The following is a 26896-nucleotide window of genomic DNA, read 5'->3' as shown; positions in this document are numbered from 1 at the left end:
GCCATTGATGTGCACTCCAATTAAAGCCCATCAACTAACTGCTCCAGGTTATTACCATCAATGGTAAGATGATGCAATCCAAACAGAGCTTCTTACAATCAATCTTCAAGGCCATCAGCAGTGTCCTCCGATCTTAATGAGCAATATCTACCACTTTTGTTAAATCCACAAGAGGAAACTGCCTGGGTGTATTATTGCAGGCAAAAACAGGTGGAACGAGAACACTATAGTACTGTCACCAGGTGTTAGTTCCATTCACTCACAACTGTTCTTTATCAACATGGCAGCTGTCATGCAATGAGTTAATATGTCCATGGTGTATCAAATATATATTTTGAAATAACACCCATTGTTCTAAACAGCAGGCATTATACAGATGGTTTTGAAGCATCAGTGTTACTTCGATGAAGTTAGTTAAACGTCTGCAATGATTGGTATTTTGTTTATTTTAAGAAAAGCATAATTGTATGTATATTTGAAGGGATGTGTGTGACATTCGTCTGGTGTTCCAAAAGTGATTAGACATGTCTTCTTTTTAATTGAAAAAATAAGACAATGTGACTTGGCATGAATCATGAATGATCATATATTGCTTTTGAGTGAATGTTTAAAAATGTTGCTTCATTGGTTTTATTTCTAGTTTTCAGATTTTAACAGAAGGGCCTATGAAATGACCAGTAACAGAGAAACAGAAGTTTTGTCATGATGATGAATGTTTACGTTTTACTTTTATCATTATCACTTGTTGGATGTCACTGGCTGCTCGATCCCGTTTGTATGATGTGGAACACCATTACTGACCCACTGCAGTCCTGTAATAAAGAAAGTCTGGAAATGCAGTCACAAGGCATGGTGAATGAACAATCCAAATGAGGATATGGTGTAATGGAGTATAACTTGTTCTTTCTAAAGCATCCAAGTAATAGCTTTCTTTGCCTTTCTTGGTATCATTGGTTTCCGTGTGATGAGGAGAAAGTTTCTATGTGTCGCAAAGGAACACACTGCAAGCACTGCATGAATGTTGACATGCAGGAATAGGTCAGGGTGGATCATGGGACTACAAGTACAGTAGGCTAAGATGAGTGTTGTTCAATATTTTGAGAGCTGCACATTAGAGGCAAGCAGAATTATTCATTGTCCAGGACTGCACTCAGGGAAGTAAGTGAAAAGTATTCTTCAATATTTTAGATTAAGCTGTAAGGAACTGCAACTGTAGACTTCACACTTTTAGTTGAAAGGATAAGTTTGTGAAATCAGGAGTTATCACCCTCCTTACAGCATTCACAATCTTTGACACGCAGTTATACTACTTAGTAATTTAGTGCTAAGGGCAGATTCTTTGCAGATGAACATTGTTCCTCAGGATATTTCTTTCAGACTATATGGGAAAATGCTGTTGAATGAGGCATAGCTGGTAGAGCTACTGCCTTGCATAACCAGAGATCCGGGTTTGATCCTGACCTCGGATGCTCTCCGTGCAGATTTGCATTTCTAACTGCTCTTGTTTCCTCCCAAATCCTAAAGACATACGGGTTTGTAAGTTAATTGGCTGCTGTAAATTGCCCCGAATGTATAGTGCGTGGATGCAAAAGTGGGATAACATAAACTATTATGGTCGGCGTGGACTCAGTGAGCCGAAGAGCTTATATTTCTAAATAGTAAATACCAAATGTTAAGCAGGACTGGTGAGAATTCCAGTGATGTAAAGGTTATCACAGGTATAATGTGGCTCCTATGTAAACTCTCACTTAACATTTCAAACTCATGTGGCAACAAGGATTTGCTGGAATCAGGCACAGACAACCCCTCTGTTTGTCATGGTTGAATGACATGCAGTCTCACTAAAATGATCAGATCAGCCCTTAGCATTTCTGTACCAGATTGAAGTGTAGAGGCCCAGAACAAGCAATGTACAAAGTGATGGTATAAGACTTCAAAGCTCTGACTCATCACCCACACTTGCCAATTACTTGCCTATTATACATAATTTTAACTTGAACAAATTCCTGGGTAGGGATCTCTTCTGCAAAGCTATGTGCTGCAATGTGCCTGCTAACCACAAATAGCAAGCTTTACATGAATATAATTTGAGAGCTACTGAAGCCATGCCATAATTTTCCTGGATGCTTCAGTGGACAAGTATACCTGACTGCCCAAACATCTAAAACATAAAAAAAATTAAAAATAATGTTATTCTATGAAACAAATGCTACATTATATAGTTTTAAAATCTATAAATGCAATTATATTGGATAAAATAAATCAAAAAATTGTAAATGACTGATATCTACCCATCCCCTTTACTGCTGCTCTTCTCCATTCATGAACAGTGAGTTCACACTGTACTAGTTCTAACTTGGCATGCATGCAGTCAACAAAGTTCGCAGAACAAATGCTGGGAATGCCATGGTCCTATCAGTGACACACAAACGTACTCACAGTCATGAAGATAAATGCCAACCATTCCTTGTGGCGGCAAATCATTATTTTAAAATATAAGTAGTAATACTATTTTATGCTTTACAACTGTACCAAGGTAAAGTAAAAGTGTTTGCTAAAATACTTAGACAACACTGATTTTTGCAGCCACCACAACTTTGTAAATTATTACCTTATTTGTAGTCTAACATTATCAGCCACAAAATGCATTGAAAGTAAATGGATTAAAAGTAATGGATAAATCAGACCAATTCATAACGAGTTGGTCTCCATTCGTCGTTTTTTTGGAATCATATGGTGCAACACAATTGTAAAAAATAACTGTTTCAGGACTAGACGAGGGTTGGTCAAGACTATAAATAATGATCTCCTTTTCTTTTCACTATTTTCTCTCTCAACTTTCTTCATTTACTCGTTTTCTTTCTTCACACACTATATATTTCACATCTTTCTATCCTTTACTATCTAACTTCTTTTTCTTATTCTCATCTTTTTTCAATGTAACAAAAAAAAAAGAAGTTGTACATAAAATGTATTATGAAAATATATATTAGGCACTTTGGTGCCATATGACTGTGCTTACTTCTAATAAAATAAAATATTTAAAAAAAAAAAAAAGTAATGGATCCAAGCAAAAAAAGACTAAGAGAAACCTTGGAATTCAAACCACCCTTTATAACACTTGTGGACAAGGATGTTCACTTTGTATTCTGAAAATTCCCAAGCCAATATGTCTACTTGCTTTTTATTTATTTGATTCACATTTCTAAGATTAAACGCTATATTTTGTTGGCATAATCTTACTATATCATTTTAAATCTGACTACATACTTTTTTTGGCCTTATGTGTTCTTGCAGGAATTGCGGAGCTAAAGACTATTTAATTTCTTGCTATATTGGATTTATTTTCCTCCGTGAAGGGAAAAGCGGCAGCACAGCACTGTGATTTGAAACTCTTTATCAAGTGCGTTTCACACTTCGATACTGTGGATCAATAGCACTATTCTTTCATTCCAGATGAACAATGACATAGAAACAAGCAATAACAACAACATTTGCATGTTTCTACATTTCTTATCGAGTTGTCATCTTTGAAACACGGAAGGAAACATTACTATTAAACAACTAAGGCTATGTTGAAGGATGCATCCCAACTTCAGCAAACCTTATTGATTTGATTGCCACTGGAAGAAAAAAACACAGCATTACATCTGTTAATAAATTATACTTTTATTAGATAACTAGACTAAGTGGGACCCGTTGGGTCCCAGTCACATGGGAGGCCTGGTCCCCCAATTCAACCCATTCCCCAACACAATATTCCACCACTCACCCGTTCCCCCAACATAACCCATTACCCCAATGCAATATTCCACCACTCACTCATAGCCCCTAACTGTGCAGGCATGGGGGGGGGGGGAGCGTCCTGCGCTCACTCCATCCCCTTCAACCCATGCCATCCACTCTTTGCAGCTCTCTGGCGGCACAGCCATTCCCGCCCATTGGGTTCCCATTGTGACGTAGAAAATGCAGGTATTACTGTGCAGGCGCAGCTGACGGGCATAGCAAGTGGAAAAGGGATTTATTAATTTTAAATAGTCAATAACTCTTAAAAAATAACAAATATTTAAATGTTATAGATGAGATATATTCAGTCCATTCTTTCTTGTTGCGTCTCTTGTTGCGTTCTGCAGCTGGGTAGAGGGACAGCTTCAAGCCGGTGTGGGAGGGGGGAGTGTCCAGCAGCCAGGGAACGCGACGGCTTCAGGCAGGGCCTGTCGGCGGCCGGTGGGGAGGGGGACAAGCTCTGCTGTGGCCTACCACTGTCACTGCCATGGCCTACCCTGCCCCGGTTACCGCTGCCTATCGCTGCCATGACCTACCACTGCTGCTGCCTACCGCTGTCGTGGCCTACTGCTGCTGCACCCCACTGGCTTCAGGCGGGGACAAGTGGGGCACATCCTGCAGATGGGGACGGGATGGCTTCAGGAGGGGTCTGTCGAGTGCCGGTGGAGGGGCGGTGGGGAGAGTGTCTTGCAGCTGAGGTCAGGGAGACGGTTTCAGGCGGGGCTGTAGGGTGCCGGTGCCATGTGGGGTGGGGGGGAGCAACTTGCAGCTGGGGAGAATGAGGTGGCCGGTGAGGGGGGGGATGGGGGGGGGGGGGGGGGGGGTGCTTTCTGGAGGGCTAGTATGGGTGTTGTGCTCCGAATGGACTTTTCTTGGGCTACTACAAGACTTGTGGGCCGGACGGCCTGGTTTCCGGTGGGCTAGTAGGACATTGTGTGCTGAATGGGCTTTTTATGGCCTAACCCTGTCGATCCCCACTGGCTTCAGGCGGGAAATGGTGGGGAGCATCCTGCAGCTGGGGATTGGGACGGCTTCAGGTGGGGGCTGGTGGGGGTGGGGGAATGTCCTGCAGCTGGGGACGGGACGGGACTGCTTCAGGTCGGGAGCTGGTGGGGGTGGGGGTGGGACGGCTTCAGGCGGGGACTGGCGGGAGTATCCTGTAGTCAGTGGTGGGGGGAAACGGCTTCAGGGGCGGGAGAAGTCGGGGGCATGGGGGGGGCAGTTTCGGGGGCCGGTGGAGGGGTAAGCGAGCATCCCACAGGTGGGGGAGGGGGGGGGAGGTGGACAACTTCAGAGGGGGGGCTTTTGGTGCCGGTGGGGGAGGGGGGCTGTCGGGGGCTGTTCTGGGAGCATCCTGCAGCCGCTGTCGGGGGCCATTGCAGTGGGGTGTGACCAGTGGGGTGGTGGGGGGGCATCTCATGAAACTTCACCGTCAATCTTGTGTAAACTAGTTCACCATTTTGTTATCTCATCAAATAGCATGAAGCCTGTTATCAGTCATTAGTTCAGAGATACAGCATGGGAACAGGCCCTTCAGCCCATCGAGTCCATCCTGACCACCACTTATTCACGCTAGTTCTATGTTATCCTACTTTCTCTGCCAGCTCCTACACCCGAGGGGCAATGTTCAGAAACCAATTAACCTACAAACCAGCATGTCATTGGGATGTGCGAGGAAACTGGAGTATCCGAAGGAAACTCATGCTGTTCAGTGAGAACGTGCAAACTCTGCACAGACAGTACCCAAGGTCAGGCTCGATCCTGGGTCTCTGGTGCTGTTGGGTAATAGCTGTAACAGCTGCACCAGTGCTGTGCTTAATATCCCATGCCCCATTAATAGTACAATATAGTACCCTATGTCCAAACTGTCCCAGTGCCAGCTTTCTGATCAGTATTAATATTGTGGTATGTTTTGTTTGCTGTTTGAACTTCTGCTCAAAGTAACACTGCCATTATTGATGTGTCATTTTCTTGTGCCAGTATTAGCACTCACTTGCTTAGCTTCTGAGAACAGCAGATTACAAAACAGTGAGAATAGTGCATGTGCCATGCCATCCCACATGCAAAAATATCATTAGTAGAAGTGCAATAGAATTCCACATGTTGCCAATACTGGCAATGTGGCTCTGTTTTTCATAATGAATGTTAGAAATTCAGCAGTATTCAAAATATATGGACCTCTGAGAAAGTTACAATTCACTTTGATTCTATTTTGCAATTTATAATATTAGTGTTTGTAACTAAGTATCCAAGTGCTGCAGTATCTGGACTGGAGCTAAATTGATATGGTGCAGGGATAATTTTGCAAATAGAGACCCCCTCATTTCATGATTTACTGACACATTTTCATTGGCTTTATCAGGAAAGCTGCGAGTCACAGTTTCATCAAGAATCTGTGTTGAAATGGTATATCTATTCTTTCCCGTGAACAGATGCAATCTGTTTAATGATTGAAAAAGTGACAACTCGTGTTATTGTCCTTGAACTTATTGAAGAAAATGGAGGAATTTGGAACAATTGCTTTAGGCCTCAGAAATTGTGCAATTTCTGCAGAAACGGTTCGATGCACAGGAGGTCAGTTATCATGTCTTTTCATATTGATGCCAAATGGTCACTTAAACAAATGACAATTTAATGATTGTCAAGTTCTTTTTCACCCTGATGGCTAAAAGCTAAATAGTTCCGGCCTATGTGAAACATTTTAATATTGGATTAAAAAGAATGTTTGTTTGAGTCCAACTGGTAAAACATTTTTTTAAATCAGTGTTGTCAGGAATGGTGTTCTCTCAGCATGATGCCAATTGGGTTCAGATTGAAGTGAGTCTATACCGTATATCCAACAGCATACACACCCTGTCGATCTTGCCCCAGATTGGTAACTGAAGGAGTGCTAAAATATTTACAGATGACCATAACTCTGGTTCAGAAGCTTACTTGTTCATATTAATTCAAGCTAAATTTTAATTATATCATTCAGTGATGTACATAAACAGATACAATTGGTACATCATTAAAATTAACTGACAGGTGTAAAAGTTCAAGAAATGTCCTCAAAGTCGGGGACATTTGCTCTCACGGTTGCTAGTAATCAGAAACAGCCTGACTGCAGACCACTCAGAAGCTAACCCAAATCACAATAATAATGTGCTTTAAAAATGATGTACGTACAAAATAGCATATATTACGATGGCATAATATTGCATTATTTATTAAAATACATAAATTTATGACCTATCTGGCATTACATGTAATTAAATACAAAACTTACTGCAAAAGGCAGTATGTTTAAGTTTGGGAGCCTGAGAGAAATAATAAACTAAACACCACCAGGCTTCACAAAGTTAAGTCAAGCATGACAAATAAATAACAGGAAGTGGGATCAATTAAAAGTACTAGTCCCCCGGCCTGAGACTAAGATGCATAACCTTGTGTCTCCCTAATTCCCCTCCTTTCTCCCACCCCTACATTCTTACAGATATTTGCACGAGATGCAGAGGGCCCAGCTTGCTAGGTATTTACATTGTAGAGGCTAGAAAAATGGTCAAAGTGCTGACTGGACCTGGGGTTGCATAGTCTTGTCTACCGACAATGAATTTTTATAGCCTTTAACAAATTGTAAATGTAAATAGCTTGTTCTAAGCATCCCCCCTGTCAAATGTTTCAGTCAAAAATAACTTTTGCAACTAATCTTTATTTTGACAAAGCACAATTACAGTTCCCACCATCCATCTAACCATACCTAACCATCGCGGGCCCGATCCTCGTATATGCCTGGCCAAGCCCTCTTTAGCCTCGTTCAAGCAGATACACTCCAGAAGGTCACGCAGTCCTAAGTGTTCTCCCAGAAGATTGACACAGGACCTCGTGGGAATGGCCTTTTATAAGTCCCCGAACCTTGAGGGGCCAAACCACATGGGGGTGGTCTCTACACAGTCCAATAACAGATATCGATTAACACAGTACATGATAGACATTTCCCTAACCCAATAATACAGTAACCAATATAATGTATTTGAAAGAAAGTTCTAGAAGGAAGTAAACAAAAATAAACTTTGAAACATGTGCCCTGGGATTCAAACAGTTTCTCCAAGGCTCAACAGTTCGACCAATCATCGATTAACAGGATGACCGTCTTAATAATAATAATAATAATAATCGATTAACAGGATGACCGTCTTAATAATAATAATAATACATTTTATTTATGGGTACCTTTCAGAACACTCAAGGACACCTTACAGTTAAAACAAGCAAATTACAAATATATAAATAAAATGAAACAAAAACAACATATCCATGAATTTGATAAAGTGGTTACGTGGGATAGGCCAGTCTGAATAGGTGAGTTTTGAGGGAGGTTTTAAAGGCGGGAATAGAATCTATGGTACAGATGGATAGTGGGAGAGAGTTCCAGAGGCGAGGGCCGGAACGGCTGAAGGCTCTGAACCCCATCGTGGACGGGTGGAGTGGAGAGCAGGAAGGAAGAAGAGGATCGGAGAGTTCCGGGTGGAGTGTAAGGCTGGAACAGTTCAGAGAGGTACGGAGGAGTGAGATTGTGGAGGGCTTTGAAAGCGAGGAGGAGAATCATAAAATCAATGCGGTATTGGACAGGGAGCCAGTGCAGTTGTTTGAGGGTGGAAGTGATGTATTCGGTGGATGGGGTTCTGGTGATAATGCGGGCAGCTGAGTTCTGGTTCAATTGGAGTTGATGGATGGACTTGTTGGGTAAACGAGAGAGGAGAGAGTTACAATAATCAATACGGGAGGTGACGAGGGCGTGGATGAGAGTGGCAGTGCTGTTAGGTGTGAATGATGGACGAAGTAGGTGAATGGATAGTACGTAGGTGAAAGTAAGCAGATCGAGTGAGATTATTGATGTGTTTTTCAAAAGAAAGTGTGCTGTCAAGGATGACACCCAGACTTTTGACCTGAGGGGAAGGAGGGACTATGGAATTGGCAATGGTGAGTGAGAAATTGGGACATTTTAGGGTGGATTTGGAGCCAACAAGGAGAATTTCAGTTTTGTCACTGTTGAGTTTGAGGAAGTTGTGAGCAAACCAGGTTTTATTTTCCACTAAGCAGTCAGACGGAAGAGGGAGGAAGCATGGAAGTGGGTTTGGTGGACAGGTAGAGCTGGGTGTCATCCACGTAGCAGTGAAATTGGATCAAGTCAAGTCAAGTTAAGTTAAGAGAGTTTATTGTCATGTGTCCCATGTGTCCCAGATAGGACAATTAAATTCTTTCTTTGCTTCAGCACAACAGAATATAGAAGGCATGAATACAGAACAGATCAGTGTGTCCATATACCATTGTATAAATATATACACACGTGAATAAATAAAACAGATAAAGTGCAAATAAATTGATAATGGGCTATTAATGTTCAGTTTTGTTTGAGTTGAGTTCAATAGCCTGATGGCTGTGGGGAAGGAGCTGTTTCTGAACCTGGTCGTTGCAGCCTTCAGGCTGCTGTACCTTCTACCTGAAGGTAGCGGGGAGATGAGTGTGTGGCCAGGATAGTGTGGTCTTGATGATACTGCCAGCCTTTTTGAGGCAGCGACTGCGATAGATCCCCTCGATGGTAGGGAGGTCAGAGCCGATGATGGACTGGGCAATGTTTACTACTTTTTGTAGTCTTTTTCACTCCTGGGCACTCAAGTTGCCAAACCAAGCCACGATGCAACCGGTCAGCATGCTCTCTACTCTGCACCTGTAGAAGTTAGAGAGAGTCTTCCTTGACATACCGACTCTCCATAATCTTCTCAGGAAGTAGAGGCACTGATGTGCTTTCTTTATAATAGCATCAGTGTTCTCGGACCAGGAGAGATCTTCAGAGATGTGCACACCCAGGAATTTGAAGCTCTTGACCCTTTCCACCATCGACCCGTTGATATAAACGGGACTGTGGGTCCCCATTCTACCCCTTCCAAAGTCCACAAACAGTTCCTTGGTTTTGCTGTTGTTGAGGGCCAGGTTATTGTGCTGGCACCATTTGGTCAGTCGGTCGAACTCACTTCTATACTCTGACTCGTTCCCATCAGTGATACGTCCCACAACAGTGATGTCGTCAGTGAACTTGATGATGGAGTTCGCACTATGACCGGCTACGCAGTCATGAGTATAGAGTGAGTACAGCAGGTGGCTGAGCACGCAGCCTTGAGGTGCTCCCATGCTGATTGTTATCGAGACTGACACTTTTCCACCAATTCGAACAGTCTGTGGTCTGTGAATGAGGAAGTCGAGGATCCAATTGCAGAAGGATGCACAGAGACCCAGTTCTGAGAGTTTGATAACCAGCTTGGAGGGGATGATTGTATTAAATGCCGAGCTGTAATCAATGAATAACAGCCTGCCATATGAGTTTTTGTTGTCCAAGTGGTCCAGTGCGGAGTTGATCTGTTGTGACGGTAAGCAAACTGCAGTGGGACCAGGTTTTTGTCGAGGTAAGAGTTGATTTGCACCATGATCAACCTCTCGAAGCACTTCATCACCACCGATGTTAGTGCCACTGGTCGATAGTCTTTGAGGCACGTCGTCACCATGCTCTTCTTGGGCACCGGTATTATTGATGCCCTTTTAAAGCAGGTGGGAACCTCGGACCTCAGAAGTGAGAGGTTGTAAATATCCGTAAAAACTCCAGCCAGTTGGTCCACACAGGTTTTTAGAACACCACCCGGTATACCATCAGGTCCAAGTGCTTTTCGAGGGTTCACATCATACCTCTCCGGCCGCTGGTGTTTTGATAATTGCGATAAGAAGAAGTATGGACAAAAATAATACAGAATTCGGAGAGAGAGCAGCGGCAGCTAGTCGCGAATGGCATTCACTCTCACTTCCGGAAGCCATCTTGCAACATTATTTATACTTTATACAGTGCTTTTGCAGGGATTCAATCGAAATTATGCATTTGGGGTTTGTTTGCAAAACTGCTATACATTTTTATCAATTGGGTATCAGGAGAAACAAGGAGAACACCTGGACCCCTCACTATCCTGCATACCAGCCTGAGGCTAGACTGGCTGGCGCCATTCAAAGCCTGTAAATTTCAGCTGACAAGGGTTAGGCAATTCTGACAAGTGCAGGGATCCTTCATTTTATGGTGTCTTTAATTTGGCCAATATTAACATAAACGTAGCAGGATTATTTCAGTTGGGGGAGATGTAATTATGTTTTTTAAATTACCTTAATAACATTTGGAATTGTTTTATTGACTCTCAGACTATCTTTAATCGGACGTTACTGGACATTTTTTAAACGCTAAACATAATTCCCTTTATCCTGTATCTGTACACCATGAGTGGCTTGATTCTAACCTTATATACTAGTATTTTCACTGACTGGATAGTACACAACAACAAAAAAAGCTTTTCATTGTATCTTGGTGCACGTTACAATAATAAACTAAACTAAACTAAAGTTGTGGTAAATTTATAGTATAATAACTGGGCAAAAATTAATATTAACATTTTGGAAAAATCCAACAACCCCCCACAACTAAAATGTGGATTATGGAGATGTCGGAGACCTTATATTTGGAAAGAACTAGATTTGTCTTAATTGGCAAACAAGAATTATTTGCTAGAATATGGTCTCCATTTATTGATTTTTTGAAAGGGTAAATTGGTCCGGCACGGAAGCCTGACTGAAGCCAGAACCCAGGATTAGATGAATAGTTATGTTTTATAATTTACGGACCTATCTCCAAAGTTGTATTATTGGTAATTTATTCTATTCTTTTTTTATTGTGTTTTTTACTTCTTCTTTCTTCCTATCTATATAAAAAAAAAAATAAACAAATAGAAGCAGTTAATATGCAATTGATAAATGAGGACCCCTATTACTTTGATAGCCGGAATCCCATCTATTAATAATATGTAATTGATATACAAAATGTGTTTTGATTATGATATGTATATGCTGCTAATAAAAATATATATATTTTTTTTAATTAAAAAAAAATTGTGGTAAGTAACCAAAACAATTAAAAATTATTACAGTTTGAAATAAGTTTTTTTTTTGTGTTACATAAATAACTAAAAACAGTAAATATCAGCAAAATCATTTTAAAATCTTCTGTTAGAAATTAATGTGGGGCTGTGAATTAACAGAAGCTAAGTTTGGTAGCTGGTAGAAAGTCCAGCTTTGTGATTTTAACAACACGTGCAAAAGTTTCAAGGTGTGATTGTAGGTGGTTCTGACTGGAATTGCACAAAACAGATACAAATTTCAGACCAGGACTCAGGTGCAGGTGAATGCGAATTGACGACTGGTGACAAATTCTATTTCAATAATGTGAAGCCTTCCAAAGGGAGATGGTTTGGCTGCAGAAGAGACCTGCTTCCATGAAGGTGACATGAAATGTATACAAAGCTTGTGTCTTTTGGTCGACTAAAAATATTCAGGTAGAACTTCCACTAAATTTGTTTGTTTTACCTGAAATTTACCAAACCAGTCAAAAGACAAAGTGCACAAATTAGGGTCAGCAGAAATCATGTTTTAGCCTTATTTTGCAATAATTTAAAAGTGGTCCCATTAGTGGACAACCTGATACACAAACTGGCTAAATTAATTATTGTGGTTTGATATTTCACAGTGCGACCTACTTAAGCTCCTAGAATGATGCTGTTTGTCATTTACACTTATATGTCCTGAATTTCATTTGGTAAATTACCACACATTGAACTTTTTCACAAAATGAAAGGTCATGATACTAAAGAGACAATGACTGATTAAAGCTAGCTTACACGACCTGTTGTACTTGTGTATGGTTAATTGTACTCATGTACAGTATGATTTACCTGGATAGCGCGCAAACAATGTTTGTTTTGCTGTTTCTTGGTACACGTGACAATAATAAACAAATACCAATACTAATTCATACCAATACCATCTTCTCACACCTATCTCATTATTCCCTTATCTCACAATCCTTCTTCAGACTGATGTCAGGGGAGTGGGCGGGACAGAGATAGGAACCCAAGGTTAAGTCAAGTTTATTGTCATATGCACGGGTACAGGTGCAATAAAAATCTTGCTTGCAACAGCATCACAGGCAAATAAACTCAGACAAACACGCCAAACCACATATATTTAGATCCTACATAAATTGCACACCATATTTCTAAAATAAAAACATAATTCAAAGAAAAAATAAGTCCGTGTTGATGTAAAAGGCAAGCCATAGTATTATATGGCCGCCATAGGTTTAGGGTTGTGCAGGTAAAGTAGTTGTTCCTCAACATGGTGGTGTGCAACTTCAGGCTTCTGAATCTGCTGATGGATGGAACTACTGAGAAGAGGCCATTGCCTGGCAGGTGAGGATACCTGGTGACAGATACTGCCACCTTGAGGCAACATTTCATAAAGATGCTTTTGGTTGAGGGGAGAGTTGTATCCATGATGAACTGGGCTGAGTCCACTGTTCTCTGCAGCGTCATGTGTTGCAGTGTGCTCAAATTTCTATACCAGGCTATGATGAAATCAGTCAGGATACTTTGATAAAAGTGTTAGAGTAATTGGAGGTATACAAAATCTCCTTGAGCTTCTAAGAAAGTAGAAGGGCTGACACATCTTCTTCGTGGTTACATCTATGTGTTGACTGTTCATCTGAGATGTTAACGCCTAGGAATTTAAAACTGCTAATTCTATCCATAATCAACACACTTATGAAACCTGGCTGTGATCTACTGGCTTCCCCTTTTCCAAAGACAATAATTAGTTCCTTGGTCTCTTTGACATTGAGCGAGAAGCTTTTATTCCAGCATCACTCAACCAGGTGACAATGGAGCTGTGCTTAGCCTCACAGAGATGGTGTAGATTGGGGGGACTAACCCAGGTCACTGAAGCTGTGAGTCGGGAGTCAGCATCACTACCTGCGGTACCAGTGTGTCCATCAATTTTATTGGGGTGACTGCAGAAAAAAGTTGATTGTTAAGTACAATTAAATGGTTGATGCACTGGCATGCCTTCCTGAATCACTGTGTGCAGTGTTTTAGTCTATGTCTCTTTTAGTTAATCAGTTTGAACTTTGCCTTCCCAAAATGTCATCCCCAGTTTTGCCACCTTCACTTGCTTTCCTCTCCTTCCTCTTCCTCGTCCACCTTTTCTTTCACCTTCATCTCCTCTTCCTCCCATTGCTCATCCTATTCCCATGTCATTGTTACAAGCAACAGCGGAATAGCCACTTCCAATTTGGTGACCGTTTCTGTTGTGTACTGTAAGCCATTTCTTCATTGGCTCAGCCAGTGAAATGCTTGAGTATAATAATGGCTTTCCCATTGGGGTAACAGAATGTTGCTGATACAAGTGTTTAGATCAAGAATCAGCCAGAGTGAAGTTATGGTTGTCACCAGGTGGATGGCTAGGTAGACTAGAATGATTCTGCGGGTGATTGTGGATGAGGGTGATGATGAGGAGTGTTTAATAATAATAATAATAATAATAATAATAATAATAATAATAATAATAATAATAATAATAATTTTATTTATATAGCACATTTTTAGTCAACTTGCATTGACCCCAAAGTGCTTCACATAATTACATTACATTTTACACACAGGCAAAGGTGGGTGAAGTGTCTTGCCCCAAGGACACAACAACAGTATGCACTCCAGGCGGGATTCGAACCGGCTACCTTCCGGTCGCCAGCCGAACACTTAGCCCATTGCGCCATCTGTCGTTGATGGCTCTAGGATTGGTCAGGAAACACTTGCCAGTATCTTGTTCCCTAACTGGACTTCAATTCTGAACACTGATGGAGGAGAAAACTGTGTGAAGCCAGACCAAAGACCATAGCACCAAGGCTGGAGAGGGAAGAAGGAGAAAGGACAACGGGATCAATAACCAGGGATTCATCAAATTGGTTTACCCAAGGCATGCCACATACAAGACCGGCTGTAAGGGTCGCAATGACATTGTTTCATGTTTTTTTCAGGCCATGGTTGGCGATGTTGTCAATACACCCTCTTCTCTCTTAGGTGGGAACAGGGATGACTTTATTTCACTCCAGTCCAACAGATTCTGAGGAAGTTGGATGAGTAATGCCAGCTGTCAAGTGAAAAAGATGGTTTAAGTAATAATTCACTGATATAAATAGAATTACATCTGACGATCTTATTGCCGCAATGCTGATTAATAATAAGGAAGTGTAATTTTGTGCTCTTGAATCATACTCACCAAAAATCTCGTCAAGACTGCCTAAATCCATTCCATTCAAGATCTGGACAGTTGGTGATAAGAAAAAAAACATTTATTTAGGTATGAGCTTGACACAAATCAGGCTCTTAGATAGAAGGAAAAATATTCAAACTACCTATAATGAAAAATTCTATTGGGAAATCTCAAAGACTTGAGGTGGTGCGTTGGTGCCCTCCATAGCTACTTCAACAAGCACATTGGCATAAAGACAATTCTGATCTGGTTTATAAAATGTGAATTTTTGGATATAATATCAAAGTTTCAAACTAGATTTCTGTGAAATAGAAAATACTTTAATGTTTTTTCTATAGAAGGTTTCAAAGAAGATTTTAAAGAAGAGGAAATTGCCTTCATCATTGGCAAAATCTGTTCACAAGGATTAACACAGTAGATTAAAAATACATTGGCTAATTATTAATCTGCTTGTTAAAACAAAAGGTGCTTTCCTGTTACTTTTTCAGTGTAAATCATAAGAAGAGTTTAAATATTCAATTAGGACATATCCTTTGTGCCAAAGGGGAACATCTACTCATTTCTGTTTCTTTTTGACCAGTCAGTTTTATAAAAATGTGCATCAAAGTAATGGGGAAAAAATGGGGTAGCACTGTGACTAACCTTTGAGAATTAAAGAAGACAGATTCAAGGAAACAGGAAATCAAGAACTTTTCTATAGTTTATGGCTGAATACTTTGCTATAGTTTATTTGTGAATACATGATTTGAAAAACAAGATAACATATAGTTAACTCATCTGGTTCTCTCCTGATGGGAGCATCTTCTTTTATCTATCATATCTCATCTTCTAATCTGAGATTCTCTCTTTCTAAACAATTTGGAGAGTGTAAACGTTTCGGGTCGAGACCCTGCTCAGGTAGTCAGATTCAAAATTTTAATTGTCATCAGTACAGTACAGAGACAAAAAAGCATTTAGTCTCCCTTCATAGCAAACGGGACAGTGAAGCAGTCACCTCGTTGTTGAGTAGAGTGACAGCCGCCGGAAAGAAGCTGTTCCTCGACCTGCTGGTTCGGCAACGGAGAGACCTGTAGCGCCTCCCGGATGGTAGGAGGGTAAGGAGGTAGCGAGCTGTCGGTACCCTAGTGCCAATAATATATATTGAATGCATCAGTCTATGTGTTATGCAATGTTTTTGAAGGGAGATGAATTGATTTAGCTGGGGATTGAATATTGGAGGGGTGTTCTGAGTACACATCTAAACTATTCAGAGCCCAGTATTCTCTATTAATTATGTAAAGTGGGAGATAAACTTCAAATGGATTATTTCAGCATTAGAAGCCAACATGGTGTTTTACGTAATTTCATGCAGGATTTGAGGTCTGTGATGCATTGTCTGATTTCTTTACAATAATGAACAAACAATTGAATGCACTCTGCACACAGTGGATCAGCAAGAAAAAGAAGATATCTCAGTAGGGGTACAATAATTAAAATAAAATTAGCTTTTTCTCACACTTAGGAAATACTTTGATTGCTCAAGCACTGAACAGTAATAACAGATGCAGTCAAGTAAAGTGTGTTTATCAACACCATTTCACTTATTCCGACTGCTACAAATGTCTCTTTTAATTGAAGCGTATTCCAAAAATTAATTGTCTAGATTTTGTTGTATGCACTCACATTTTTTTGTTTATTGTGTGTCAATATTTGTAAAATCCAGTTTGTTTATTCACACCTTCCTATGAAAACTTGATGGAAAAGGTGAAAATGTTTTATTGTGCTAACTGAAATCACTGGCCAACACCAAACTCGAATAAAACATCACAAGACAGAATGTGGTTGATACTTAGGGAAAATAAGAGCAGCATGCGCTTCAAAAATGGGGCTATCCAACTGTGCATATTTGGTATGCTCCTACAGTCACAGAGTCACACAGCACAGACACAGATCCTCAGGCCCATTCTCCTTCTCGCGTATGGCATGCACAGCCTAAAGTTGCAGGTCAACTTGTTCTATTTGATGTATTTGTTTGTGCACATCAGCTTGATTGCATTAGTTGAAACCGGGTAGACCAAGTGGAGGTTGCAATATCACACCCCTTAGGCCCAATGATTCCACATCAATCATCCACCACTGATTCACACTAATATACTTTATTCTCCCCTTCAATTTATCCCAGATTCTACCACTCACCTGCACACTTGAAATAATTTATAGTGGCCAATTAACCTACCAATCTGTACCTTTTTGAGATATGGGAAGTAACCAGATCAACATGTCAGTCTATTGAGAATCCAGACATCTCAGATCTTGTTGTTTACATGTTAACCTAAAACTCTATTCTGAGTGCTTGAGCTTATCCAGCAACTATCTCTTTAAAACTGCTTTTTAGGTCATCATGTCCTTATAATATACTGAAATTGCATTACTGATTTTGTGCAGCTCCCACTTGGATGTTTCATTTATGGTTTCACGTATTTCTCAATTTAAAACTTCCAAAACAAATGAATGAAAATGAAAACAAATAACTAGCAATTATACAGCACCATTTATTCTACCACCAGAACCCAAAGTATTTTACAGGCAATGAGAAATCAGAGCAAGAATGTATGACATCAAAGTCCCACAAACACAAATTAATCAAATACACTGGATTTTATATTATGTCAGGGAAAGGTTACACTGAATCCCCGGAGAACTTCCCTGCTCATTTTTAAATAGTTTATTTAATGGTCCCCTAAGACACCAGAAAGGACCTTAATTTAGCACTGTATCTGAAAGACCAAACCTCCAGCAGTAGTTCTCCCTCAGCACTCAGACAATCAGATCAGTTTTGTGTTCTGAATTGTGACTTAAAATACCAATCATTTGCCTTAGAGATGATAACACTATGGCTGGTCTAAAGCCAACATTGGCTGAAAAGCTTTTTATTTCATGACCATTTAAGCCGCAAGGACTGTAAGCATGTCTGATTTTAAAACATAGATTTAAAAAATATATATATATCGGGCTATCTTTGCCTGAGGCTATGCCAGGCATTTTGAAGCTGCTTTTTTTAGCTTCTTAGGGCGGCACGGTGGCGCAGCGGTTGAGTTGCTGCCTTACCACGTTTGCAGTGCCAGAGACCCGGGTTCTATCTCGACTATGGGTGCGGTCTGTATGGACTTTGTACGTTCTATCCTTGACCGTGTGGGTTTTCTCCAAGATCTTCGGTTTCCTCCCACTCTTCAAAGACGTATAGGTATGTAGGTAAATTGGCTTGGTAAATGTAAAAATTGTTCTGGGCGGAGATCGCTGATCGGCGAGGACCCAGTGCACCGAAGGTTTCCGCACTGTGTCTCTAAACTAAATTATACTAAGCTTTATGAAACTTTTACAATTTTCTCGAAGAATCTGATAATGGCCTCACACTTTTAGAACAACCCTAAATGCTTTGCAACTAATGAGATATTTTTTGAAGTGTTGTTATTGAAGCAATGTAAAATATTTAAGGACAGCCTGAAAGCTACAGAAATGGGTGGAGAAAGGGCAGATGTAGTTTCATCCAAGCATGTGTGAGGTGTTACAATTTGGGAAGTCAAATGTAAGCAGAAAATATATAATGAATGCAATTGCAAACCCTTAGCAACATTGATGTACAGAGGAATCGTGTTATTCAAGTCTATAACTCCCTGAACACAACACAATTAGATAGAGTGGTATAGGGTTGGGCCATTAAGTATAAGAGTCAGGAAGTCATGATGTAGTTTTATAATACTTTAGTTGGGCTACATTTAGGAAATTGCATGCAGTCTGCTTGCCTCATTGCAGGAAGGATGAGGCTTTGGAAAGGATGTAGAGGAAATGTACCAGAATGATGCCTGGATTAGGGGGTATTAGTTACAGGGATAGGTTGAATACATTTGGATTATTTTATCTGGCATGGTGGCTGTTGAGGGGAGACCTGATTGAAATATATAAAACTATGAGAGGCATAGATAGGGTAGACAGTTGGAACCTTTTTTTCCCAGGATAGAAAAATCAAATACTTGAAGAACAGTTTTAAGGTGAAAGGGGCTAATTTTAAAGGAGATGTGCAGGGCACATTTTTGTTGCCCTGAGGCTGGTGTGTGCCTGAAACGCTTGCCAGTGGTAATAGTGGAGGCATATACGATAATGGTATTTAAAATACTTTTGGAGGGATATGGATATGAGGGACATGAGCTCACAAATATGATTTGTTCTTGACATTATGTTTTGCACAGACATTATGGACGGAAGGGTCTATTCTTGTGATGCACTATTCTCGGTTCTAGGTTCCAGCAGCCTGTGTGTTTGTTAAGGGCAATGATTCTGGTGAGTAGCACAGGGAATGAAAATGATCATGAAATCTTATAGATTGTCATACAAGACCACTGACTGATGTTCAGGAAAGAAAATATACCACCACTAGGTTTGTCTGACTTGCATGTATATCCAGTTTCACATTACCTGCTTGACCCTTGATAAACTTAGTCTGCTGACAACATCTTAAAAATAAATCTGGAAAAAGGATCAGTATGTTTACAAATACACAGGACTAGATGTTAAAAGTCCAAAGTGGCAAATATCAATTTACTCCCGATGGTGATGGGAGCCTCCTGCACTCACCTATGCTCCTCCGATATTGAGAAAGGCTAGGCAGACACGTCATTGGGGTTATCAAGTGGGCACCTACTTTCGTCGACATTTCGCTGTTTGACCCCACAACGTCTCCAGTAGGCTCAGCGGTGCATTCTGGCGTCCCAGAACCCCCCCCCTTGCATCTGTCTAGTCGGTTATTTGGGAGACCAAATGGGGTCTTTCCTCTTCAGCCAGAGCCACTGGCTACTCCGCTCTGCCACCAGTGATGTTTCTTTGATGGCCTGGCGTAGGGCTTGTCCGCTGATCCCCAGGTCCTTCATCAGTCTTAAGGTAGATGTTGCCACGAATCCTCGACATCCAACTTCTACCGGGCAGATCTTAGCTCTCCAGCCCCGCTGTTCTGCCTCCGCTGCAAACTCTGTACATCGCAGTTTCTTTCTTTCGAAGGCTTCCTGTTCAGCATCCTCCCAAAGGACTGTGAGCTCCATAAAATACACCATGTGCTGACAGTTCGACCAGAGCAAAAGATCAGGCCTCAAGTTGGTGATGGCTATCTCTGATGGAACTGTAAGCCGTTGATCCACATCCACTAGCGCCTGCCAATCCCGGGCTGCCTCCAGCTGTCCAAACCTGGTCCTTGGAATTTTCCATTGCCTTTGTTCCCCCCCGAACAAAGGCAATTGGCTTAACTGTGTTGGTTGTTCTGGGTGGCAGGGCATTGTTGGCTGTTCTCCTGCGTTCCAGAGGCGCTGCCAGGCATTTGAGCACTTGATTATGTCTCCAGGTGTACCGTCCTTGGGAGAGGCTTACTTTGCGCCCAGTGAGGATGTGCCTAAGTGTGGCTGGTGTTGAACACAGGGGGCATGATGGATCTTTACCCAGCCATTGGTTGAGATTTTTTCAGCTAGGAAGGACATCATATGTTGCCCGAATGAGGAAATTATCCTGCTTGTCTCCATCTCCCACATGTCCTTCCAGCTGATCCTTCCTCTTTTCCCCACTCTCCCATCTCATCCACTGGCCCTGTTTAGCTTGCGACACAGCCTTGGCACACATACTCGACTCCTCCTGTCGGTGGACTTCGGCCGGGACCAACTTCCGGCGCTCCAGTGATGATGCCTTGTTCCAGCAAGGTCGCTTTCCACCAAGCCCCAAGCCACTTCCTCCGTGTTGGATTTGCCCTACCATGTCGCCTTGGTGGAGAGCAGATTTTGCCTGCTGTGTCGCATTCTTAGCCGTCCACTTCTTTCCTGATGCCAGGGTTGGAGCAGCAACTCGGATGACAGTGTCCCTTGATTCTGCCAGGGTCATCTCTAATCTGACTTTAGTTCACTTGAACTCCTCTGTGAGACTAGAGAGAGGCAGTTGGATTACCCCCTGACCGTACAGGCCTACGATGCTCAGGTACCGAGGAACACCTAACCACTTTCTCACGAAAGAGCTGATTGTTCTTTCTATCTTCTCGACTCTTGTGAGGGTGATGTCATACATGGTTAGTGGCCACATAAGGCGAGGTAGTAACCCAAACTGCAGGCACCAGATTTTCAGCTTTCCAGGCAGCATGGATCGGTCGATGTTCGCCAGACCTTTGATGAATTCTTGCCTAAACTCGTTAGCCTGATCTGTGTCCTTCAGTTTAGAGTTATACAGGTGCACAACCTTTTATCCGGTGTTCCGGAAACCGAAAAACTCCGAAAACCGGCCATTTTTTCCAGGATGTCGTCTGCACACCAAAGCTCGCGTTTGGCGTCAAACTTGACCCGAAACGACCCACGGTCAACCCAGGTCTGTACTACTGTAGCGGCTGCCTCCTCCCCGGAGACCGGGGAGACACTTAAACATCTGTAAATCATTGCTTAAATGTTAGTCAGTTAGTTTGGAGGGCTTTTATGTGAAGGGGGGGGGGGGGTGAAGGGGTAAACTTTAATTCTTCGTCCCCTACTTGGTCGGAGAGACGGGGAGCGGTCAATGCCTTACCGGGTCGCCGTGCAGTAAGCTCCGCAGCGCTGTGGCCGCCAACTTCCAGCTGGGGCTACGGGCTGCGCCGGTTGTAGCTCCGACCCCGGCAACTCTACCCCTGGCTGCGAGGCGCTCCAAATCCAGCGCCGCCCGCGGCCTGACGCCCGCCCAATGTTGGGAGTCGGCGGCGTCGCAGCGCTGGGATACCAACGGGAAGCGGGCAATGCCTTACCGGGTCGCTGTGCGGTAAGTTCCAGGGCGCTGAGGCCGCCTTCTCCCAACGTTCGCGGAGCTGGGGGCTGCGGGCGGCGCTGGATTTGGAGCGCCTCGCAGCCAGGGGTCGAGTTGCCGGGGTCGGAGCTCCAACCGGCGCCGCCCGCGGCCGGACGGAGCCCCTAGCTCCGCGATGTTGGGGGTCGCCGACCAGGTAGGGGACTAAGAATTAAAGTTTCCCCCTTCACCCACCCACTCCACCACCACCACATAAAAACACTCCAAACTAACTGACTAACATTTATGCAATGATTTACAATGATTCCCCGGTCTCCGGGGAGGAGGCAGTCGCTCCAGACTTTTCAAGCCGCCTGCTCTACCTACCTAATCTACGCTAAAAATCTTCCATTCGGAAATCCGAAAATGTCCGAAATCCGACAAGTGTCTGGTCCCAAGGCTTTCGGATAAAAGGTTGTGCACCTGTACCATCTTTCCAGACTTTTGATTGGCTTCTCTGATACATTTGGAATAGGTTCTTGATCCATGAAGAACCTTTGGTCTGTCAGTTTGCCGTTGATTATAGAAATGCTTCTTGATTTTGATGGATTGAATTTCATTCTGACCCCAGTGATGTTCTCTTGAAGCTTCCCTAAAAGGCTCCTGGTGCAAGGTGCTGTTGTGGTTATGATTGTCATATCATCCATGTAGGCCCTGATGGGTGGTAGACGGACTCCAGACTTCAGCCGCTCGCCACCCACTACCCACATGGAGGCCCTTATGATGACTTCCATAGCCATTGTAAAAATCAATGGGGAGAAGGTACACCCTGCCATAATGCCAATCTCCATGCAGTGCCATGTGGTCGTGAAGTCAGGCGTGGTGAAACAGAGCTGCAGATCTTGAAAATAAGCCTTGACAAGGCTTGTGATAGCCTCTGGTATCCTGAAGAAGTCAAAGGATGCCCAGAGGAAACTGTGAGGGACAGTTTCGAACGCGTTGGCTAGGTCAAGAAAAGTGACAACTGATCTCTCTTTTTTTTCTTGCAGTCTGGATTTGGTGCCAAATCATGCTGGTATGTTCGAGACATCCAGCGAACCCTGGGATGCTTGCTTTTTGGACTGTTGTATCCACAAGGTTGTTTCTCTCTAAATAGCTGGTCATCCTCTGAGCTATGATGCTGAAGAAAATCTTACCCTCTACATTGAGGAGACTGATAGGGCGGAATTGGCTGATATCTGTGGATTCCTTCTCTTTCGGAATCTCTTGCCCTGCGCCATGCTTTGGGTAGCCACTCTCATCCACTATTAGCCTCCACAGGAAGCAAAGAACATCAGGAGCACCCTTGTAGAGTCGATACGGAACCCCAATTGGCCCTGGGGCTGAAGATGCTCTTGCCCGCTTTACTGTCTGTTCCATCTCCCTCCACTTTGGAGGACTAATGTCCATCTTATGCTCTGGTTGCTCAATTGGTGGAATGTCCGATGGAATAGCTGTCTTCTGGTGTCTCTTGTCATCTGCATGCATTCTTTCGAGATGCTCGTCCAGCTCCTGCCTTGATGTTTTCAGGTTTCTTCCCTTTTCTTTGATGAAAAGTGATTTTACGAACTTATAGGCATCCTTGAAGAAGTGTGATCTTGTTCGTTCTTTCTTTTTTCGTGAGTTCCGCAGGTACTCTGGTCATCTCAGGGTTGCTAAACGGTTTTTGATGTTTCCCTGGAGAATGTTTTTTTATTTATTTTTTTTTAATTTATTTTTATTAGAAGCAATAGTACACGGATAAATCGCTTGGCATCTACAACTATACAATTATTGTACAGCTTCATTTTTTTCAAATTTTATCATAACAAACACACAGTAGACAGAGAACAAAAAACAACAATTAAAGAAACAAAAAAAATTAAAAAAAAAAAAAAAAAATAAAAAAAACAAAAAAAAACAAAAACAAAAAAAAATAAATCCAAAAAACATAACAAACAAACAAAAAAAAAAAAAAAAAAAAAAACGAGTGGAGGGCAGCCAGAATATCAGTCAGAGTGCAAGATCAAAGTTCGCTCAGATTAAAGACTTAGCACAGCAGCAAAATAAACAAATCAGACCGTTATGCCTCATCAAGCAATATCAAAAATGGTTTCCACACCTTCAAAAAATAATTTTGTGAATTCCCTTTGTTAAAACAAATCTGTTCCATCTTAGCAATAGAAAGCATTTTGTTGAGCTACCTCTTGAAACATGGGGAGAGTGGAGACTTCCAATTCAGTAATATTATTTTTTTAGCTGCAACCATACCTGCTCTAAGAATCTGCTTCTGGTGGGAAGGTAGGGCCATTGTATTGTCAGAGCAACCAAAAATAGCCAGATTACAATCAGGCGGAATATTTATTCGACATTGTTTGGAAAGACAGTTAAATATGTCACTCCAGAAATTACTTAAAACTGGACAGTGCCAAAATAAATGTGATAGTGATCCTTCTGCAGTACCACATCTGTCACACATGGAGGAAACCGATTCAAAAATCTTGTTAAGTTTGGTTTTAGAATAATGTAGTCTATGCAAGACTTTAAATTGAATTAATCTGTATCTAGAACTAATAGAGCAGCTCTGTATACCGGACAAACCTTCCTCCCACAGTTCATTTGACACAGAAGTGCCCAATTCTGCAGCCCAGGCCTCCCTGAGATGACCGGCTTCAACTGGTGTCGTAAAGGCAGTGACAAAGCGGGAGATCAAGTGTTTAGAGTCAGGCTGTGAGAGAAGTAGATCATAAAGAATGTGACTTTTTGGTTTGACTATGAATTCTGGGATACGCTCCCGTACAAAATGCCTGACTTGAAGGTAGCGATAGAAGTGTTGTTGAGGAAGGCGATATTTAGTTTGGAGCTGAAAAAATGAGGCAAATTTATTATCTATGTAGAGATCATCAATAGAACACAGCCCCTTCCCCCTCCAGTCCAGAAACACTCTATCCATCAGTGCCGGTTTGAACAAGTGATTGTGTACTATAGGGGTGTACACTGAGATATTTACCAATCCAAATAATTTTTTTATTTGATTCAGAATCCTTACGGAGTTTCTGAGAATGAAGTTATGGCCAACAAATTTGTAGGGAACCTGTGCTCCGAAAAAGAGCAACACTGGGAGAGAGGTCTCTGAAACAAACATGGATTCAATTTTTAGCCAGAGTGGGGAGACATCCTCAGGAAAGCCCCACTGCCAGAAAGTGAGAGCCCTCGCATTTGCAGCCCAGTAGTAATGCTTCAGTACCGGAAGGCCGAGGCCACCCCTATCCACATTCTTCCGTAGGTGGGCTTTAGCAATGCGAGGGGGTTTGTCTGCCCAGACAAATGAGAGTATAACCGAATCCAGTTGTTCCCTGGAGAATGTTGATGCCCTCCTTCTCACTATCAAATGCCTTTCTCCACCTATTCTTGAGCTGCCTTCTCTCCCGGATTAGGCATTCCATCTCCTTTTGCTGTCTGGACTTGCTTTCCAAAGCTGATGTATTTTCCTTTTTCACCCTTATTCCATATAATTCTGCTCCATCCGATAGATGATATTCCCCATCTTATCAAGCTTTCTTTCAACTGTACCCCTTACACCCTGTAAGATACTGGTCAGGTCTACGTTTATGGACTCCCATTCTTTCTTCTCCGAGGTTCCAGGCCATTTGACGTGAGGTTTTCTTCCACTGATCTTTTTCTCCATTGCTGGTTTTCTTGGCTGGATGGGCTCCATATCTTCCTCTGCCTACATAACTGTGCTTGAGTTTCGTTCATCAGGGGGGCTGATTTATTGGTGATGGAAGTCAGTGAGACAATATTACATTATCACCAGTTCATGGGCGCCGGCGGTCGAGGACGGTCTGACGATGGGGGCTGGAGGTTGGGCTTGCCGCCGAGAACATGGCGTGGGGGGGTGGGGGCACCGAGAAGAAAGGGGGACATGGCAGAGGGCCACCGAGAACAAACGGGAACCCGGCGTGGGGGGCCTGCCGAGAACAATTTTTGTCAGCGAATCGTCCGGTCAGCTGAGAAGGTTGTTGGCTGCAATGTTCCCTCCATTGACGAACTGTACACTGCAAGAGCCAGGAGTTGAGCGGGTAAGATCATCTCTGACCCTTCTCACCCTGGCCACAAACTCTTTGAATCAATTTCCTCTGGAAGGCGACTCCAGACTGTCAAAGCTGTCACAGCCAGACATAAAAACACATTTTTTTCCACAAGTAGCAGCTCTACTAAATAACCAAAAATCTGTAGCCTCCTTTTGGTTTGGTCTTTTATTTAATTCACATGTTTAATCAATAATGTTTTATTATTAATGTTTAATGTTTCATATGTCATTCTTAATTGTCACGATATGTCATGTTGTCACTTGTGAGTGGAGCACCGAGGCAAATTCCTTGTATGTGAACATACTTGGCCAATAAACTTATTCAAACTTATTAAGAGGGGAACCTTTGTAAATACTTTCTAACTTTGTCGGCACCATCTCCCTAGCGACTCTTTGCTTACCTTTGGTATGCAAAACAAAGTATCTCACTGTTGCATGTCGCATGTGATTAAAAAGTATAATTAATTCATTCGTAATGAAAGAGGAATATTTTGGCGGTCGCAAGAACGACAACTGAGTTTTCAAACGTATTTTTATTCAGAAAATCACTTCTCAGTTCACAGGCTCTCACAACACGTCTGGCCACAACGGTGGTCAGCACTGAACAGCCGCGCAAAAGCACAATCGGGAGAAAAACCAGCAGCCCCTCCCGAGTCATGTGACCGCGGCTTCCGAACGCCGGGTTCGATACCTGCGTGTGCCAGCAGGCGCCGCTACAATTTCATTTTTTCAGTTCGACTGTCACAAACAGCCCATATACGTTATGAATTGCTTTTATTTAATTGTTCAAAATACTTTTCCACAAGGATGGGTTGATAAAAAGCAACCTGAAATTTGCAGCTTGCTAGCTTGCAAATTGATTTTCTGCTTGGAGGATGAAGATGCTTTCTCAGCATGTCACAAAAAGAAACATGTTGGGATGGCAAAGAAATGTTCATGATGGAATCAATATCAGATAGAATTATCGATTTACTTATCACCACATTACATTTGTTGAGACCAGTGTGTGATTATTTTCTCTGTTAACACCAGGGGTTTTGGTATGCATTCCAGTTAATCTCCAGCTCACTATTA

The sequence above is a fragment of the Leucoraja erinacea genome, chromosome 12, assembly GCF_028641065.1.
Source record: "Leucoraja erinacea ecotype New England chromosome 12, Leri_hhj_1, whole genome shotgun sequence".
In the NCBI taxonomy this organism is placed as follows: Eukaryota; Metazoa; Chordata; class Chondrichthyes; order Rajiformes; family Rajidae; genus Leucoraja; species Leucoraja erinaceus.
This window is presented reverse-complemented; position numbering follows the sequence as displayed.